The following is a 6845-nucleotide window of genomic DNA, read 5'->3' as shown; positions in this document are numbered from 1 at the left end:
TTATGACTTGAGCAAGTAAGTCTGTAAGGGTTTAAAACCTGATGGATTAACGCCAACTGGTTTGGGAGTCATCGGCCTAAAACTCATTATATGGGTCATATAGAAAGCAAGAAAAAAGGAGAGTTGATAAAAAATCATCTTGTCGAGCCTTTATAACTCGAGTGAATAAGACTGCAAGGGTTTAAAATCCGCTGCCCTAAAACCAACTGGTTTGGGAGTCATCGCCTAAAACTCGTTAAATGGGTTATATAGAAAGCAAATGAGAAGATGACACACAAAAAAATAAATTAATTAAAAAATTAAAAATAAAAGCCCTCGTTGGACATTTGATTGATAGAACTACAACCTCAATGCGAAGCAAGTAGCTTAGTTTAATCCTAAAGGTTGAAGCAATCAAAAATAAGGAGAGTCTCTACTTGTTGATATGTGAACTAGTAATGGTAAAATCTATCCAAACTAAGAGAGGGTAAGGATTAGAATTGTTTAAACTCCTAACCTTAGAATACACCCCGGAGAAATTGTGTGAAAAGAATACATTTGGGGATTGTGTATCTCTCGAATGACGTAAGGATAAATTTGACCACTATGGGTCTGGGATAAACTAATCATAAACTTGATATGTTGGCATGAGTTCACACACACACGTTGAGTATTGCATTTGATGAGTAAAGGATGATTCAATTCTCGCACTCTTGATATTGTTTCTATTATTATTACTAAGTTCAATCCTGAGACACGGCAAGCTATTAAGCCATGTTTGTTTAGCATTAAGTCACTACATTGTTTGAGGACAAACAATAGTTTAAGTTTGGGGGATTTGATAAATGTGTTTTTAAACACTTATTTAGCTCACAAACATGACTTAAACATGGACAAAGTAGTTTAATCATGACTTAATCTTGTTAAATTCATGCTATGTAGGTGTTTCTATGGAAAAGATGGAATTCAGAAGAAAAGAGCCGAAAAAGGACCAAAACGGAACAAAGCGATAGTTCGAGGACCAAGTTGCAAATAATCCATAGATGAGACGGGAAATGGAATGAAGATTCAAGAGTGCTAAAGGTCAATCGGATGAGGAAAGGAGTCAAGAGGTGAAATATGGTCGAAGTATTATCAAGTATCAACTTTTAGGCGAAAAAGTTATGCTCGTAATTTTGAGTCATTGAGATCCAGTTTTGGCATGGTAAACATCAGAATTTGAGGAAGCCTATTTCTATCAAAAGTGTATATCTTTGAGTTTTCTTCCCAATGCACTTTGAATCATTTCAATCAGAGATCGGGAGAAAAAGTTATGACCAAAATACTGAAAGCTACCCGAAGGAAAATTTTTATAACCATGCGGCCGCATGGTTATAATTCCTTGTGGCCGCATAGGGTCTAGCAGGGTTTCAATTGAGCTGAAAAATTGAATCATGCGGCCGCATGGCTTTAATTTCTATAAAAATTCTGAACTTTCGTTTTTAATTGAAACTTTCGGGGCTCCGTGAAGACATGATATAAAAGTCAAAATTCATCAGAAGTAGGACAGAACTTCCAGGGAGAAAAAGAATATAACTTTTGGAGGCAAGGAACACGAACTTGAAGCGGATTTCACAAGGATTCAAAGGAGTTTTCAAGGTTTTGTTCAAAATTTCAGATTTCAAGAACTTTCATACGGGTGTTATTCTTTCTATTCATTAATTTCGTTTTGTTTTCTGTAATTATGAATCTTCTAGGCTAGGTTTTTAATTACTAGGTGATCGATGAACCGTTGTTTGTTATTTTAATTCTATATTTCATGAACTTGATATAAAGATTCCTTGGATAATTTGATTGATTTACATACATTAATTTTCTTCCGCAATTAGTGGCCAATGATTGTGTGAGTATTGATGACTTGTTTCTTACATTTGAGAGAAGTGGAATATGTTCGATAAGGTGTAAATTAACATAGGGTCCGATAGGGGGATAGAGATATACCCCTATACTTTATGTAATTCTTAAATTGTTCACAAAACTACATGCATTCTTGTACGTTTACATCATCCATAGAGATATAGGCTGGTGGTGTGCAAGAATAAGTCTAATATATATCGAGAGAGTATATTGGATAGAATTAGGAACATTGATTTGGCAAATTTTCATCGAATCATTAATTTTATGAAATTAGGATTTTTATAACTTCAATTGGGAATTCGTGATCCTAGTGACTTTAGTTTGATCCATTTTAATAAATTAGCTTTTAAACTTGCTTAATTTCATTTACTTGAGTGTTTAAGTCGTTTAATTAGAGAAATTTCGAAATTAGGGTTTCTAATTGAGAAATTAGGGTTTTCAATTGAAATTAGGATTTTTAGTTGAAATTAGGGTTTTTAATTGAAATTAGGGCTTTTTGCACTTAGATCACATTTTCATTCAATTAAATTCGGTTAAGGCTAGATTAAATAGAATTGAGCTACTCAATCTCTGAGGGACGATATTCGGACTTTTAAAAATCCACTTTATTACTTGTTACGAACCGTACACTTGCGGTAGTTTTAAATCAAAAGAATTATTTCGTGAACAAACGTGACAAAATTCAACAATAATATCTTTGAGTTGCATGTGATATGAACATTATGGAGAATATTCGTATACTATTCGACATGCTCTTTTAGAATAACATAAACGTACGACTACGCATACACGAAGTCCACACAAACTTGCAATCATGTAAATGTTTCGCCAAAAATACCTTATTTCTTCACTCTCTTCGCCCTCCCCCTAGTGTACGGAGTCTTTGTAGATACAGCAGGGCGTCGGACGCGTGTTGATCGTCGCCTCTTTGTCGTGGGTGGGTAATTGCATTGCATGGGTATGCTGGCTTCCCCCGGCATGTTCGTCGCATCGCCTACAAAACAATTCGACAATAATTAGCACTTCATCCATTTGCATCACGAATTTGGGTTAGGGTGACATCATCAGTTCTCCACCGCAATCTACTTACCATCCACCTCCGCTACGCCACTAGCGGACGCAATAGGTTTGTCCAGGCGGTTCCCCGAACCACTAAAAGGTACTTCATCATCGTGACTATTCTTTTCTGGTTCGGAATCCATGCCGCATCCACCTAGTATGAAATTAACATGCGACGAAATATTAGTAACATTGTATACTTCAAACAGTCGAGAATACATACTTGTGCATGAGGTCATACGTAAGTAAACGATCCAAGTATTACGCATTACTGTACGCAGTGAAATGAAAGTATTCCACCGTAGTGTACTTACCGTCCACCTCCGCTACGCCAGTAGGGGACGCAACACACTAGTCCTCACGTTTCCCCGAACCACTGGAAGCTACGTCGTCGTCGTCATCGTCACCGTTCAATGCTGGTTCGGATACCATGCCGGCTCCACCTAGGCATGAGTACCAACATACCCAATATTAGAAACCGCGTCGTTTAGGGATTACAGTATACACACTTCAAAATGAGGTGAGACCTAAGTACAAAATCAAATATTATGCGTTACTTAACACACGTACTGTTCCGCTCTTGCATTTCCTTGTCCATATCTTCGTCATGATCGACCAGCAACAGGGAGAAGCCTCTTCTATGCACTACAAAACAACATTTGCAAAGACGTAAGGGGGTTAATTATTTGCTAGTATCAAATATTAAAGATGACATGAAAATGAATCCATCGTAATTGATGCACATACCTTGCGGTTCCGCACATTTCGAGACAGGGTCGGTCCCGCCTCCATTTCCATCTAAGTCACAAATCCCATGTGTACTCAATGTCAGCAAACATAAGTAACATATAGTAGATCAAAAATTAAATGTAGTACACATACCATGCAGTGAAGTACCAAAAACTGTGGGCTCGTTTGCCGCCTGAGCCGTAGGTGGAGTACTTCTAAAGGGAGCTGGGGGGGCGAGGGTAGACATGAAGTGCCTGACCTTCACAAATTCATCGGTCACGTGCTGCATGATCTCAAGCTTGACTGTGCGGAGGCGAATTTCGATGAGCGTTCTTTGATCCAGCAATAGTTCCTCCATCTCAGCTCTCGTGAGGCTCGCTCCAGAGGTTTGATCTTATCGTACATAAGATCTGGAGGGTGCATGAAGGGGAGAAGTACGTCTGTGCATGGGGGGAGTGGAATATGTCCCAGTATGCAGTGTACAAGTGTGCCCATCCTCACTGTCCTCCTCGTCCGAGGCCTCTCCATTGCTGTCTCCACTCTTATCACCTCCAATCTCCTCACCGACTCCCTCGTCGTCACTGTTGCCCGATTCATCATCATCCTCGGAGCCTCCTCCACTGGAAACCAATGCGCACTCCCCCCTCGAGTTTCCAACATTTCCCCCACTGGCCAAAGGCTCTGGGCGAAGCTGTGAAGGGATAATGTCCTTTGCAACGTCGTCCAACGCAAGTACACTACGGTCTTCAAACAGCAGGAGGGTGGAGATATATGGTTGCCCAAGCTCGGCTTCGGTGGGACTAAGCGTCGCGGACACATGCAGCTGCAATATAAAGGAACTGTGTGTCACCACAAATCTAACGACTAACGACACATGCAGATCGCATGCATGAAATGCAATCCAATACCTTAATGTTCTTGAAGAATGCATCATATGTCCGTTGCTACGGCTGTTTGGTACACGTCCAACTCAAAAGCCGTGGGGATTGATGTCCCAATCGCCGAGCAAACCGATCCCCAATGTCTGGGATTGCCTCAAATGCCCAAATCTGTTACAGCAGATAGTAAGTGTGGGTTGAACATTAAAGGAACCAATGACAATACATTTCTGATGAAATAATGAATACGTTGTACAAAATTTGTGTGTAGTACCTGCATGGCAATGGGAAAGCCGTGAACTGTCTAAGTAACCGCCTTCTCCTTCTTATTTGTGGCATTTACAAATTTTCATCCCAGACTGCGTCGGAAGCCCCTTATTAGACGAATGTACGATACTCTACCCCAAGCGTAGGAATAGAACATGTCCAGATCGTCCACGATCGACAGCATGGGAAGTTCAATACCGGCATGGCTATTCGGAGCATTGAACACTCCTTCGATGATTAGAGCAAGCCCGAGCTTGTACCGATCTGCCCGGGGCGTCGACGGTCGAAGAAATGCCTTCTCAAGTTCGCCACATGAAATCCTATCCGTTGATTTGAAGTATTTATCCTTCAATCTCCTCTTTCGCAGAACTCAGTCCATCGCGGCGTCGTCTGGAAGAGGACTACACATTAAACCCGTGACGAGAGCATACTCTTGCAGGCCAAACCTGGCTAAGTGGCCTTGCACTTTGAACCATATTTCGCAGGCCTTTTCAGTTCGTATGCAGCGGAAAACGAGCTGCTGGATTAGTTGGACTGAGAATTGGAGATCTCGAACCTCGGATAAGAACCCTAGGCATGAGTTACGGAAGTCCGTACGCTGCCGGTCATCGAAATGCTCGAGGACTGTCTTCACGTACCGTAGATTGCTTCGCCGTGAGATGTGGGCCCTCAGCCACGCATTCTTTGGAACTAGTTATTCAAAATCCATGCACCCTCCTGTAGTTTAACATAAATTTAATACATCATATCGTAGCATTTGAAGACACACGACACGTCGGGATGGAAAAAATTGAACCACATTTGAACAAACAAGGTGCAATGACGAATCAATCAACAAATGTCCGGATCATAGCATTGCAATGATGTTAATGCAAAAGCACACATGCAATGTTGGAACCAATAAACAAATCGTGAAATCATACATTTCAGTAATAGTAATGGGAAACACACGTACGATGTTGCAACGACGGATCAATGAACAAAACCATGACATCATAGCAGAACAGTATTTTTAATGCGCAACATACGTGCAATGTCGGAACCAAATTTCAACTTACAAAACTATAGAACAAAGGAACTACCATTCCCGACAGTTCATCGGTGGACAGGCTCATTTGTCGAGAATTACTGAGGCTAACTGTCGGGATCGATAGTTCATCTGTCGAGATTTTCTGTTGCGAACTGTCATGAACGACACTTCCGTAGTAAGTGATTTAAGAGGAAATGCAGGTAGGAAAGTTAACACTTCATGTCGAAGGACAGATATGGAGAGTGATAATGGAAGAAGCTTGAACGTAAATGCAAATATGAGAGGTTACAAAAAGGTTGAAACCATAAATGGGAAGAAGCTGAATGGGATTCATGTTGACGAGAAGCCATTTTTATGCCAAACGAACACTTACAAAATTAAAGACAGCAGCATAGAAGAGCCAAATCATGAATACCTTGTTGGCTTTATCATACCGACATGGTTTAGTTTTTAGCAGATTTCCCAATATAAGATCCCCAGTTCCTTCTAAAATAAACATGTTTTTTGTCTTTCTATAATTGTATCTAGTTTTCCTGATTCATGAATGCTTCGAAGAGCATCATCTCTCCTACTAAATATAATATTACTTCAGAAACCAAAAGTTACTAAAAATAAGTTGTTGCTAATTAATTTGAGCACAAGCTTCTTTCATTTATGAAGTTACAAATTTTACATTAATGAACGTACAAGTCGGCCAGTTCCATAAACGATACTGCAAGAAAGAACAAAGTTTTACAAAAACCAAAAACATTAAGAACGATTTTAGACATCGATACATGAAATTAGAACAACTAAGTTCGACATCCCCTTCTTCTAAAAGGACTTCTAGGAGGACAAAAATAATTTCAATTAGCTTATTAAATTTCATTGTATACGGACATTAGAGTGTAGATGAATGTACTATTAGAAGAAACAAATAATAATCTACCTTTGTGTCATCTGCAACAATCTATTGTCGTTGTAGGGGTGAAGTATTATCTACACTAAATTCAAGCATAACCCAAGAG

The sequence above is a fragment of the Olea europaea genome, chromosome 13, assembly GCF_002742605.1.
Source record: "Olea europaea var. sylvestris chromosome 13, O_europaea_v1, whole genome shotgun sequence".
Classification (NCBI taxonomy): Eukaryota; Viridiplantae; Streptophyta; class Magnoliopsida; order Lamiales; family Oleaceae; genus Olea; species Olea europaea.
Note: the sequence above shows the minus strand (reverse complement) of the source record.